We start from the raw sequence: 15697 nt of genomic DNA, 5'->3' as shown, positions 1-15697 counted from the left end.
ATCGCCAAGCACATTTCCAAGGAATGGGCCATGGTCAAGGAGCCGCTACCCAAGGTAGAGGAAGAACCGCTTGCATTGCCAATAGGCAATTGTGCAAAAAAGAAGAAGAAGAAGATCCGACCATGGAAGCAGAGTTCGAAAGGGCGACAGTCCATGCCACTCTACACAAGAAAGGGCCGAATCGCCAGTTCTCGGTGATTCAGACACCGTCGGACTATCAAGGTAAAAGTTTCAAGACCTTGATTGATTGTGGCAGTACACATTCCTTTATCTCACCAGCATGTGCAAAAAGATTAGGAATAACCAAAGTAGAAGCACCTACCTACTGCTAAGGTGGAATTCTTTCTGGGAGGAAATAAGACTTCTGTCAAATTCAGGGTCATAAATTTAGGTATCCATGAGTGTCTAATCGGAATGGATTGGCTTAAGCCTAATCACGCCCACATTCATTGTGGAAATGGCCAAGTTTCCTTTCGAAACTTTGAAAGGGAATTAGTCACAACTCAAGGTGAGGCTGGAGTGCCAAAAATTCAATTGGCCAAAGCATCTCAGATCATAAAAGGAGTCAAAAAAGGATTACCTATCTACTTGATCAAACTCAATAAGTTAGATCAGAAGCAACAGTCTAGTGAAGGACCTTCTTGGCTAAAAGAATACACGGACGTATTCCCTGAAGAGTTGACAGAACTCCCGCCTCAAAGAGAAGTGGATCATGAGATTAAGTTAGTACCAGGAGTTGTGCCAATTGCAAAGAGACCTTATAGAATGTCCATATCAGAAGCAATTGAGCTGAAGGAACAACTCAAGCAACTGCTAGAACAGGGCTACATCCGTCCTAGCAGCTCACCATGGGGAGCTCTAGTATTGTTCCAGAAAAAGAAAGATGGAACACTTCGACTATGTATTGATTACCAAGGGTTGAATCAATCAACGGTCAAGAACAAGTACCCTATTCCTAGAATAGATGAGCTTCTTGATCGTCTTCAGGATGCAAAGATCTTCTCCAAGATTGATCTCAGGTCAGGTTACTATTAGATAAGGATCAAGGAAGAAGATATCCCCAAGACAGCCTTCAATACAAGATATGGGAACTTTGAGTTCCTAGTTATGTCATTCGGGCTTACGAATGCACCTGCCACTTTCAACAAGTTAATGTAGGATATCTTTAGGCCATATCTTGATGACTTCGTGCTCGTCTTCTTCAACAATACTTTAGTCTATTCCAAACAAGAAAAAGATTATGAACCCCAACTTCGGATTGTCCTAGAGACAATGAGATCACATAAACTGTATGCTAAGATGAAGAAGTGTGCATTCTTCAAACGTCACATTGAATATCTGGGATTCATAGTATCTACGGAAGGAATCTCAATGGACCCAGCCAAGGTGAGAGATGTGCTGGAATGGCCAATACCAACATCTATCAAATAAATATGCAGCTTTCTTGGATTGACAAGATGGTATAGGGTCTTCATAAAAAACTATGCTTTGATTGCAGCACCTCTGACGGACTTACTGAAGAAGCAAACTTCCATTGCATGGTCAACTCCTGAACAAAATAGCTTCGACAGATTGAAGAAATGTTTGGTATCAGCACCTATTCTAAAACTTCCAGACCTCAATAAGGAGTTCAAGGTAATAACTTATTCTAGAACACTTGCCTTAGGATGTGTGCTCATGCAGGAAGGTCATCTTGTAGCATACTCTTCAAGGAAATTAAAGAGTCATGAGAAGAATTATGCTACGTATGACGTGGAATTACTAGTTGTCATCCATGCTCTAAAGCTTTGGAGACACTATCTATTGGGTAACAAGTTTACTCTAGTAACTGACCATAAGAGTCTCAAATGGATCTTTACCCAGAACGAGCTCAACATGAGGCAATGTCGGTGGATTGAAGTACTGGAGGAATAAGACTTTGAAATCAAGTACCGACCAGGGAAAGAGAATGTAGTTGCCGATGCACTTAGTCACAAGGCATTCCTTAATTCTCTAATCCTACAAAATCCATCAATAGCCAGATCTCTAGCTACAAAAGTATCTATGCCAAATAACCCAATACTTGAGTTAGCTAGAGAGGATGCATGCCATGATCCGGCCTACCAAACAATGCTAAGGGAGATCTCTATCAAAGATCAGAACCAGAAGCTGCAGGTTAAGTATCATGAATTTTCTATTAATAGTGGACTTTTCTACTATAGAACAAGGCTGTGTATACCAGCAAGCCAGTCACTTAAGCAGAAAATATTGTGGGAAGCTCATGATTCCCCTTTCGCAGGACATCCTGGCTATGCCAAGACTCTTAATGCAGTTAGGAAGAGCTACCATTGGGAAAGGCTTAAAGGTAACGTTCTCAAATATGTCACCGAGTGTTTATCTTGTCAACATATTAAAGCCGAACATGTCAAGATGCCAAGGAAGCTGCAACCGCTTGAGATTCCCCAAATGAAATGGGAATTCATCAGTATGGATTTTGTTGTAGGCCTACCCCAAGTCCAGGGAGGATACAACTCCATCATGGTTATGGTTGACATGCTTACTAAGGTTGCACACCTTATTCCAGTAAAGACAAACTATAAAGTCTCAGACATTGCAAGATTGTTTATCAAGGAGATATTCAAGCTACATGGTTTACCCAGAAGAATCATTAGTGATCATGATTCTCTCTTCACATCACACTTCTGGAGAGCTATCTTTGAAGCTATTGGGACTCAACTGTGCAAGATTGTAAGAAGCTAAGTTCCCTATCCTTAGGAGATTGTAAGAAGCAGCGTCGAATCGCCATCGAGTCGCCGTTTGTGCTTCCCCCTCCCACGTGGCACTGAAGCTTGAGAAGCTTCCTGGGGGGAAGCTTCTAAGGGGCCTCATAAGCCCCCTTTGCCCCCTTAAGCCCCTTCCTTTGGGCTTTGGAACCCCCCCCCCTCCCCCGCGTGTTTTAATTTTCCTTATCCCTCCTTCCTATGGCTTTTAGGATTACCCCCTCCTCCCTCCAAGTTTTCCTTTAAGGGCCCTTAGGCCTTTTCCCTCCTTCCAAAAGGTATAGCCTTTAAAGGCTACTTTTCCCCCCCTTATAAAAATTCCTCTCTAAGGCTCCCATAGGGCTTCCCCCCCCCCATTAAAGGTTACTCCAAAAGACCTTTTCTTTTCCCCCCGTGTTTTTTTTAAAAGAAAAAAATTCCCTTAGGCCTATAGCCTTTAAGGCTACTTTTCCCCCCCCCTTGGAGTTTCTCCCTTAAGATTCTATAAGGCCCATTTTTCCCCAAGAAAATTTTACCTTAACCCTTTCCTTTCCCCTGCAAAAATACCCCTTGGAATTCTCCCGTACCTTGTTTTTTTTTCCCTACACGTAAAAGAAAGAAGAATGTTGAGGGTCGTTTGACACGTTCCTTTCCCAGTCAAAAGCCCTCGTAAGGGATTCCACACTTTTTTTTTCCCAGTTCGTGCGAGTCTTTACAAAGGCCATTAAGCCTTCCCCATGGCTTCAATGGGTCTTAGTTATGAAAGATTTTGAATCACCCTCTTCCGAATTCCCTACTTCAAGGAGAAAGCCTTCTAAAACTACTTTCGACGGACGGTGCAAGTTATTGCAAAAGGGAGCCACGGTGGAATTTCAAAAGGAATTGTAAAGCTGCTTCCACGACGGAAAGACTACAATTGCGATGCCTCCTAAGAAATCCCAAGGCCCAGTCGCGAGAGGGTCTTCCCCTGGCATCCACGTGGATATCTCACCCCAAGCCCAGGTTTTCCTTCCTAATTTTTATTTGATATTGTTGTAATTCAATCATGCAAGGTTAATTGTTGGAAATAGGATATATTTTTGCTCACGATGAAGGAACTTAGTCATTAATACTTTCAATAAAACATGCAAAATAAACAAAGCATAAATTCATTTCTAGCAAATAGCTTTATGCATTGAAATGAATTAAAAATTATTTATTGTCCATTAAAATAGTATACTTCGTTTAAGCCTAGAAGTATAAACTGCATATTGCACTATTAACCCATATTCTCTTCGCAACAAATCATCGTGGAAAGTGCAAGGCATGAAATGATTCTTACGATGCATAACTCTAGGAAATTATCATTTGTCAACTACATAAATTATCAAGAAAAAGGTTGCTTGTTTAGCATGAATTTTGTTGGCAAAGTTATAGGAAGATTAGTTGGAATTAACCTAACCTATGTCGACCTTAATTGATAAGTTAAGGTTGAAAAATCAATTTACGCGTAGACAAGGAGTCATGTGTTTATGAAATGTTAACGTAACTATCTCCAAGAGATAAACAAATTGGCACAAACCTAAACACCTTATCCCCGGAGTACTCGTTTAGAATGAGTTAAATTCCAAGGACATTCACTAGGAATTAATACGTAACCTAATTGTTACGTATTGCTAAAACTGAAACTCCTATACCCTAAATACTTGCCTACTTTCACCTAAATGTAGGGACAATGAAATGTAATTGGAAAGTAAACTTAGGAATCTTACGAGATGGAACTTGGAACTCTAGGATTGACGATGTCAGCCTAACGTAATCAGGAACAGATTGTTTCGCGACTCCTCTCAGTGAGTAGAATAAGTCTCATAGATCTATGTGACACTTGCACTGCAAGTGTGGAGTCATATGATCTTGTGATGGGATCACAGGGGAATGGCCAAATTCTCGCAACGAGGTTGGCAGGTCCTTACGCAAGTTATCTTGCAAGAGGATAAATAATCATCCTAATTTAGTATCTTTCTTGAGTAAAAAAGATTGATTGGAAACTAAAGACCAGCCGATAAACTGAAATAACCGATGAACTTAAGGTTTGACCAAGTCGGGTTAATAGGGTACCCCCTAACCCAGGATATAGGAGATCTTGCCAAGTTGCAAGTCATCCCGGATCGAGTGCTGGATGCATTCGAAAGGAAGGATTCATTCCTTAGCTATTCGGCACCAACTTAAACGATCAATGGAAATGTTTGTGCTTGCTACAGATTTTAGAGCATTGTTTAGATTTGTTTAATCAATGAATTAAAAGATAAATGGATATCTATACTTCAGGTTGAAGGCCTGAAGGGAGAGGCAGCTTTAGTTACCCCCAACTGCCTGCCTGACCCTAACCAAGGGGATTGTTAACCACGTCGGGCAAGTGGACCGAACCCGCCACGAGAGGTCTCTCTGTTGAGTGCTACTTGGAGCAGGAGGACGCTTAGGTGCTAGAGGGGGATTTGGCCGTAAATCCCTTGCCTTCCAAACCCCGCAGAAGAGGCTAATGTGACTCAGGATTGGATCTCGAGGCCTGCAAGATGATGACAAAATCAGCAGCTTTTATTGTTTTCACCCTTGTCAAATATCCTCTGAAAGCTGATGAGCAACAGTTGGAACGAGCAAAGTGTGCTAGCTTTTACATGTTAGATGATCTGGCAGATGAAAAGAAAACAGAGGAGGTTGTAGATGCAGATTTTGAGGCTTAGTATTGCTGAGAATTTGGATGATGCTCACTTCAAAGCTGAGACTATCATTGAGGAGAGCCAAGGAGATACAAACCCTCCAAGTGATGAGTTCTCACCATACTGTTCCTTCTCGAACATCTATACCTTTCAAGGAGGAGTACATTTTACTGTCAAATATTCAAAAACTTTTCAATCTCAGGGAAGATTATTGTCTAGCAATTATTGCAGAGGCTTCTGATGCTGCAAATAGGATAATTGACACAGAGAATGAATCAAAGGAAGATATACTCAAACTTGATAAAGAAACTCTAGACGATAAGTTTATTGATGCTGGTGAGGCCCTCTCTCTTTGTTTTGAAAAGGCCAAAGAAGTTGAGAAAGAGTTGAGTATTACTGATGAGGACTTTGATCGCATTCAAAGCCGACTTGGGATTTCCAATTTTGGAAGAGAGGAGTCTGAATATGTTAAAGAATTGATTAACACCAATGAGACATCATCATCAATAAATTTATGGAATCCAGTTAAATTGGAGTACGATGAAAACCAAGTGGTAAGATAATTTTGAATTTGCTTTTACACATTGGTAGGTTTGCATTTCACGCTCATTCAGTATGGGTTTTATTTGCAGTTGGAGATTGCTGATACAAATAACTTCTTGGGACGTGGCAAAGGATCGAGAGCTGGTGGTAGTACATTGAAAGACATTGCACTCGGCCACTACTTGGCTAGGATTGACCCTGATTCTTTTTTAGTACTTCATAGTAGTTTCTCAAAGGATGTAGCATGGCCCATACTTTGTATTAAAGCTCTTACAAGGCTTCTAGGTTTCTCATGATGACAATATAATGCCCACAAAGTAATGTTTTTGGACAAGACTGCAGCAATTAGGATTTTTGGTTACGGTCCAGGTTACTCAGCTTCTAGAGCAAGATACTTTTTAGCATTCACATCCTACACCTTGGCTGCAAACTGAACTGATGTAAAATCTATAGCTGGCTACAAGAGAAAAAAATTTCTACATTATAGAGAAAAGATTCCTGAGGAGGAAGAGAATGTGAGAGTTTTGGAAAGCTAGCTTTGTATATATTCTTTCTTATATATAAAAGTGCGATTGCTCATGTGTCATTGCTGTCTTTTATCTGCATTCTTTGAAGTTGTCGTCGAAAAAACCAATTGAATAGCTCCTCCAAAGCATTGCTTTTTGTAACTCCTCCCCCATGCCTTGTGCTTTGAAAATAACTTGTGCGTGCTTGATAGTGGGATTTTTCCATGCCTTGATTACTATAAGTTGCTAAGGGGCCATGCTCCTCCACAAAGTAAGGCCCATGAATATGAAGAATATGCTGCAATACAAAGTACCACTAATTTTATACCAATTGAAAAACTTTCAAAATAAACCCATATTAAATAATTGTTACTTGACCAGATAAAAAGTGATATCTTTTTCTCCCCATGCCTCTTTTATCACCTGAACAAGATTTGTGATTGATCTTTTGAACTCTTCCGCATATGTATATGTTGTCTTGTGTTGCTTGAGGAGTTTCAGAAAAACATCAAGGTGTATCCAGACCTCCATTCTAAGAAATGCAAGCCTCGACATGCTTGCAACATTTGTTGTGATCTCACATAGCTCTCTTCAACACTCCCAAGCCGCATTCACTTGCTTTTGAGCCTCCCATAGAGACATCGGCCAAGATATCTCTTATTTTTCTTGAAAGTATTGGATCCTTTCTCAAGTGAACTTGGCCCCCATGAAATCCCATTTTTGATAGTAATGCCTTGCATTTATCAATACACTCATCTGATAAAGCTAATGGCTTAATGGAATATGCGTAGTCAAGATGCAACCTGAGAAGCTTATCGATTATTCTAATCTCTACATGCAAAGTACAAATATGAACATTCTTAAGAGAGATTGAAAGAATGGGATCCCAGATGTCTTCTATATTTTTAAGTTTACTCAAATCTATAGAATCTCTATTTGGGGCTCTTCTTACTGGTCACAAACTACTCCAATCTTTGGATCCAATACTTTCCATGCAATAAATGCAATGATATTTTGCATTTGCACCATTACATATTCCAAGCATACATTTGATAGTTTTTAAATCAGCACTCATATGCCATTCCACATTAAAATTACCAACCCCATCAACTACCAACATTTCGTCTTCACTTTGAGACTTAATGATATTTGGAATCCCTGTATGGTTGAACAACCATTTCAATGTTTGATGATTTTCAATTGGTACCTGGGCTACACCAATCCACCAAATCTCCATCTCGGATTGGATCTTATGCAATGGAGCTTGGCTCTCACCATTGCTATGGTCCAATACCATGTTCATGAGGCAAATGCTAATTCTTTCCATCTTCTGTCCCTTTTGAATCTGTGCTTCATCCAACTTCAAGGCAAACTTTAGAATACCATAACTTTCTTCTACTGTGATTTTATACATGTGAACCATTGCAATTTACACCTTTTTTAGATCAACCCATATATTGTTAAACGCATTGTAATAAAAAATTGCCTGTTTTTTTTGTTTTTCATAGGACATAGACCTTTTGATGTGAATGTAATCTCCAAAAACATGTGGAATCTTGCGATTCATGGCAATTCTTGCAGTTGAAACTGCAAGGGCTCGGGGCAATCCAAATATAGTTACCCTATTGTGTTTAAGATTTTTAAACCATAATCCAGAGATAGCACAATAACCTTTTCGACTTATACCCACAGTATCATATGTCTGTACAATTTCATTTGCTTTCACCATGCCTTTTAAGTCCTTCACTAACTCTTTGAGAGTTGGACCTCTCAAATCCGCATTTTCGGGTGACTTAAGAATCCTCAAAATATCTTTCTTATTCATGGTTTCCTTCAAAAGTTTGATTCTTTCCTCATTCTCCCGAATATTGATGCCTAATATGTTAGAGACATATTTCTTTGTAAGATTTAGTCTCCTTTTCTTTGCTCTCTCACACAATTTTGTTATATTTTTTAATGGTCTCTTCCTCTCTCTAAATCCTACTCGAGTTTCTCTCAAGCATGTTAGCTTATCCTGCAATGACTTATTAACATTTTTCAAAACATCAATCTGACTTGTCAACTCTAAAATATTTGTTTGTGTAGTTTCTAGTGCTTTTTTCATTTCGTGCATTTGAGCTATATATGTGTAATATGCATAGTATAACCTCATACAGTAGCCAAGCATCCCATTGTAACCTTCTCCAACATATCTTATATAGTCATGGACATTGAAAAAAGGAGGTGGTTTACCTGTAGAAGGATCCTTGGGATAAATATTTCCGTCCACCCACAAATCTATATGCTTCATTCCTTGTGTTCGCAACCTGTTGGCTTCGATCTCATCTATCAATACTCGATGATGTATACTTCTCCAAGATGTGTAAATCGGATCTAGCTGAACAGTTAGCTTGTATTTACGTGTGCTTGCGCCCGTGTTATTTGAAGAGGTATTGCTAGACATTCTAGCAAATGAACCGAGCAAGAATCTCACAGTGATAGGAAGCAAGTGCAACAAAAAGAATGGCAAAAGAGAATAGTCTGTAAAAGGAAAACGCGGGAGTAAACAAATGTGAATTTCATACAAAAATATTGAAAACAAAAAATCTCTCGAGTTCCAAGACAAAAACGGCCGAAAAGGTGACCCTTGACCTGGATTAAAAGATGAGGGCAATTAATGGCCGACCTCTTCAATGAATCAAATATTCTCTCATCAATCACATCTGGACAACCAAATTTAGAGGTTTTATTCTTCCTAAACCTCAACTAATTAGCAACTTAGTCACTTTCTTACAAGTGCCGTTTTTGAAGCATTTTTGGCCCTAATGACATAGACGATCCGACGCATGTAAGGCAATCAAGAGTGGGGTTGCAAAACCGGAGTGGTTAGATACAGACGATTGGCGCGGACTGAGGGAGGAGGCTACAGATTCTCCAAGACATTGGAGTCAGCAGTGTGAGGCGGCAAGGGCACAACTCGAGGCCGGAGTGGTCCATCATCTTGGGAGTGGCGACCACATGACATATTTGGAGGACTTTGTAAGTTTTTCTTTTGTTTTGCTTGTTTATTTTTTTGAAATATTCTTTGTACTGACAATCATGTTTCTAACAGTTAGCATTTTGTTTTCTTTGCAGCACTCCATTACAAATCGCGATCCCCGACTGGCCTTGAGACTCGATATGCAAAGAGGCATGGTCTCAGGGCATTGATCGACCGATTGTATAGATGCAGCGGCCTTGTAAGTCACTCATCTTTCTTGTCCATAGTTACCATGAGATATTTGAATGCATTATTGTACGATGGATTGATGTGTTGTTTCTTTTTCTACAGAGTCCATTTGATGCTCCTTTGCGGCGGGACGAGCTTTCGGGGGACGAGGATGCGTAGCTCGCCCTTGGATCCCTGGAGCTCACACACCTTTGTTTTTGAGTCGCCTGATCTATGTAGACATTTTCTATGTATTAGTGATATTCTATCATGATTGTACCAATTGCTTTTTATGCGATCATGTATTTATTTAATGTATCAGTTTTATGATTTCAGTACACATTGTTTTTGTTTGCAAGCGCATTGTACACAGTAGTGCAAAAACTATTTTGTATGGCTCTCATAAAGCACACAAATTTTTTTTCCCTATTACCGTCGCTATTAGCGTTGCAAATTTTACTGCTCACGTCGCTATTGGCGTCTCTATGCACGTCGCAAAACGTTGCTATAATTGTCGGTATTGGCGTCGCTATCACCGACACTTATAGCGACGATTTGAGATGTGCATAGCCATGCCAATACCGACGTTCATAGTGATGTCAATACCGACTGTTCTATGGCATCATTAATAACAACGCTTTTTGCGACAATGGGGGAAATTTTTGTTGTTTGTATTTTCGTCACTTTAAACATCGGTATAAAGCCTATATCTTGTAGTGACATTGATATAAAATATGATGCAAGTAAATAAAACTAGTTATAAGTACATCATAAGATATCTTTTCCTTAAGTTGTGAAAATGTTGTCAATATATGTCCTTGATTTTTGGTAGAGGGACACACCTTTGGAATGATTCTTGATTTTTTAAGTTATGTTTATGTTAGCAAAGCACTCCTCTATTTTTAGCTGGAGAAACCAAATAATGTAGATATTAGATTGAATATACAATCCTTTGCCAGGCTTGTATTATGAAAGACGATGGATGTGAAGTAGAGGGTATTGTTACATTGACACAAATTGTCTTGCTTGCCTCCAAAATAATTTAAAGAAGATAAGATGGATGGAAGCCCTTAAGGTTTCCAAGATTTATCTCTTCTACGAGGCTAGAGTAAACTCAAACATGTTCATTGGAGGATGACAAGTCCAATTAAATCAATACGTCTATGAGGATTTTACAAAGGTTATATCGGCTAACTGAGTCATGGTTGTAGGATGCTCCAGCTGTTGAAACTACAAGAAAGATGGATTATCTGATATTCCCCTAAAATATAGATTTTTAAATATCCATTTTCAAAATCCTAATTACTATGTAATGGATGTATTGCAATGCCATGCCTAGGTTATAATAGGGAATCCACTTCCAAGAAGAATATGAGCTTCCGAACTACTCGAATAATGTATTCCCTTCCTATTGATGTAAAGAATTATTTTTGTCCACCCTTGTAATGAAAATTGGTTGTCTCCCTAGTAATTGGGAATAGTGGGAAGATATTATCCGTTTGATGAAAATTTTAAACCCTAGTAGAAATAAAATTAACTAATAGAGCTGATAAATTCAAAAAAAAATCCTTGCATTTCAAGCCATGTATATATCCGCCAAGCACTCAAACGGCAAAATAACTTTTGACTATTTTGTAATGAGTATACGGTTCTTATCTCTCTTATCAAAAATTGCAATATGGGGCGGATTGATTCATTGAAGCTAACTGCCCCAACTATATCATAGATCAACCTTAGGTAAACACAATGGATGGAGGACTCAAAGGCTCGTTGAGCTATCCTTCCTTAACAGGACCCCATTCTTCATACTAACGACCAACTAGATCACAAAATCATCACGTATGCAGAAAATAAACTAAGTTTGTCTTAGTCGATGGTATTGGCTATTTTAGGGAGTAACCCTCATCATAATGATATAGAATTACTTGTTGTAATTCATGCCTTTAAACTATGGATACGTTACATACTTGATAGTAAGCTTTCTCTAGTCATTGATCATAAAAACCTGAAGTGGATTTTTACACAACCAGACCTCAATATGAGACAGTGCTGATGGATTGAGATATTGTAGGAATTTGACTTTGAAATCAAATATAGACTAAGCAAGGAGAATGTGATTGTGGATGCCCTAAGCCATAAATTATTTCTTAATACTCTAATCCTAGAGGAACCCTCTAGAGCAGGAACTCTTGCTACAATGATTTCAATGCCCAATAACCCTCTCATAGAAATGGCTAAAGAAGAAGCAATGAAGGATCCAAGCTATTAGAGAATGTTCCAAGAGATTTCCGTTAAGGATTCAAGTCCAAAAATCAAGCCTAAGTGTCAAGATTTTTCCATAAACGAGGAGCTTGCCTATTCTAAGACAAGACTATGTATTTCTGTATTCCATAAACGAGGAGCTTGCCTATTTTAAGACAAGACTATGTATTCCTGCAAGCTAGGAACTTAAGAAGAAAATACTCTAGGAAGCTCACGATTCTCCTTTTTTAGGTCATCTTGGATATGCTAAGACTCTTAATACAGTCAAAAGAAGCTTCTATTGGAAAAGACTCAAGGGTGATGTAGTCAAGTATGTAACTCAATACCTAAAGTGCCAACTTTCATGAAAATCACCATATGCATGGTAATCATTGCCTGTAGGTCAGAACTCACTAAGCACATTTAAAATTTTAAAGTAAGAGAAAGCTTAAATATTTAAAGTTTAAGCTTTAGAAAAGAAATGCTTATGGGAAGGTGAAGTCGATGAACATATTGTCGCTCCCCCCCCCTTTTTTAACGAAAAAAAGGGCACCAAATTACTTGCCCTCGTCCCAAATTAGGAGATGTTGAAAGCACAAAGCAAAGCTTGAATTCTCCTCCTCAATCTGAGCAAAAGACTTCAACAATCTCCTCCTTTTCTCAATTAGAGGCCTAGATTGGAGCAAGATCATTTGAAAGCCAGGAGAATCAGTCATGGCATCTTTGGCAGCCTCTCTGGACCTCAAAGATAAAATCACTAGTATCAAATTGCATCTTGAAAGCTTTTAGATTACGCAATTGCCAAGATACCCTTCACAACGAGCTCCTCTTCTTGGCCACAACCCATAAACCATTGGAGGAGTAGCTTGATCAAAGAGAAGAGGCTCTTCTCAAACCAAGAGTATGGAGCAAGAGGGAGTGAGGACAAAAATTCTTGTCATGAAGACAAGGAGGATACTCTGTCGGCTCTTGGAATCGAATCCCCCATTTCTTTTACCTTCACTTCCCTATGGAATCAAGAATCTACTTAATATTTCTCAATTCCTAGTGATTGCCATTCTCCATCAACCTGACTGTGACAACTTGAAGCTCTATTGCTAAAACTCCTCTACAATCTCATGATTAAAGACCGTGGCCCCGAAGAAGAAAATTATAAAGGCCGCAGAGACACGAGCTGCCAATAATGCTATGCGTGTGACCACTACAAACGGAATGGTGAGTTTGGGATTACAAATAAAGCTACAAACACCATCAACCAAGCACTCGTCATAAATGCCCGGGTACAATATTTTGATATTAAAAGCAGCTAGTAGATCATCATCCTATGGGTTGATAATGAGAAGCTGCATTCGTAGAATAGGACTTTTAAAAAAATGTCTCCTACATAAAATTTCATAGAGAAATTCTTAACCGCAAATTTCAAGGGATAATCTGGGTTTGTACGAGATGTACCAAGGAGAAGTACAAGGAAGATATTGCGCTTCCTTAAAAGACATTTTTTTATAAATTATATTGAACTAATGGAATCTCTAATGGATAAAGATGAATGCTAATTCTCAATATATATGAAAGGTCTTGACATGAAATTGTTAAAAAAATACTTTTCATGATAAAACTAACCAAGATTTGTTTTTTGGAATCATCATGGGGCAAGGACCAACAAAACCCCATTGAGAAAAGACCATCATGGAAATTATTCTCAAAATTAGAATTCTTATTTAGATTCAATCTGAAATAAATCCTAAGAGGGTAATCCGAGAAGATTATTGGAAGATATTGCCACTTACGCTGAGTTTTGCCTTGATATTATTATTTTACGAAAGAAAAGATTTTTTTACAGTTTATGTAGAATGCATTTGGAAATTATGTTTGTGATTGTGAGTTAGGCACTAATTTTTCCTAAAATCACTAAGCTAAAAGATGGATAATTGGGTACAGATCGCCAACCAAGACAATATTTTGATGAGTACTAAACGATGCATGACTAAGGCAGTATTCTTTGATGGTAATAGACCTCCTCAAGGCCAGCGTGGATAAACCCTACTCCAAGGGGTTTCTTTTTGTTTTTGCATCAGTGAGCATAGACCAATCATGGCACGAAAGGTCTTATCATAGGGAACTCTAGTTTGTACAAGGATGTGAGAATACTAGGGGGCTTTAGTCATAAACTCCTTAGGCTCTCACAAACTGCCAACTACCATTCAAATTCTAGGTAATATCCTGGAAGTTCCAATACTAGCCTAGGAATTGAACTTGGAGAGAATAATACCTTCGGGTTGACATCATATCTAGCTAGAATAGAAAACATTGTAAAAAGTTATTTTTCTTAAAGGAACGGTTGAGAAGGAATTACTTTACTTTGTCTTTGTGTCGTGAAATAAAGGCGTATAAAGAATTTGTATTAGGAGATAATCAAAGAAGTTGTTTTTATACGTTAAATCTAAGGTGGTAAGTAATTAGGTAATTAAAAATACTCTTTCGAGAGAAGTAGGAGAATGGATCCCTGATGGATTCAAACCTACGATTGAATGGACTCACTAAGTTGATACATTTCCTAAAAATGAAAATTTTTACATTTTTGATAGATAAATGTATGACCATTAGAGATCAGGAAGTCTAACTTGCATCGTTTTAGGGCCTGGGATGGGATTTTGCACCATGGACTGAATGGATCGAAGTGTCATACTCCACTTCATCTCCCATTCTCTTTGGACCAAGTGTAATGCAAGTTTGTTTCAGTCAGGTAATTCTATAAGAAGTGGAAACTCAAATTACTGACACTAATCAACCATTAGTAGTTAATTCGACTCATAATAGGAACCAAAAACTCATGTTGATCCTCGTGGGGACAGTTTAAACTTCCACTCCTGCGGGGTAGACTCAAGCAAGCCTAGATAGCAAAGTGCGAGGTATTTCATCAAATCCCGGACATATAACATTTTCTAGGACATCTCTTAATGGGCTACTAAGAACGTACCGACATGAGAAAGCGGCTTGGGCGGACATGTTACACCTTGCCAATTAAATTCTATTTTCTTTTGTTCCAAATATAAAGTAAATTTACAAAGAGTTTTCAACCAATTATAGTCAATAACAACACCAATTAACTCTATATCCAAAGTGATTAAATCCGCTTTTATTGTGCTAATAGGAGGCAATTCAATAGAAGTACATGGACACACTTCTTTACTAGACTCATAAGTACCATTTGCAACTTATGCGCACAAGGATGATTCCATATCAATGGGTAGCAACTTTAGCCTAATCAAGGAGTTGGTATTGATGAAGCTATGAGTGTTACTTGTATCCATAAGAATATGTGTGATCTTGCCATTAATAATATCTTTGAGTCAAAGTGTATTTTCTCCTTTGTAGCCCATCCATATATCGTGTGAAATAGCACATAAGCAAGAATGAGAATCATTGGTGCCATCAGATTAAATGGAAACCCATCCATAGGATTATAAAAATCCTCATTAATGACATCCTCTTCTTCATGCATTTGCTCCACCATTAGATAAGCACAAACCTGTAGTACTTCACCATCTTGTTCCTCTTCTTCTTCAACTTCCACATCTTGAGTAGTCACCATGTTGATTCTAGAATTTTTGGCTATACACTTCAACTTATGATCTTGGGACCACTTCTCTCCACATTTAAAGCACAATCCTTTGGTGTGCATTTTCTTTACCTTGTTATGAGGAAGAAAGTTGATGTTAGAACTATTTTGGGTAAAATTTAGAGCACTTTTATGCTTGAAATTTTCCCTTTTTCCTTAGTCATAGT

Source organism: Lygodium microphyllum, chromosome 19 (genome assembly GCF_053477565.2).
Source record: "Lygodium microphyllum isolate KBCC chromosome 19, Lygodium_microphyllum_v1.1.10, whole genome shotgun sequence".
Taxonomy (NCBI): Eukaryota; Viridiplantae; Streptophyta; class Polypodiopsida; order Schizaeales; family Lygodiaceae; genus Lygodium; species Lygodium microphyllum.
Note: the sequence above shows the minus strand (reverse complement) of the source record.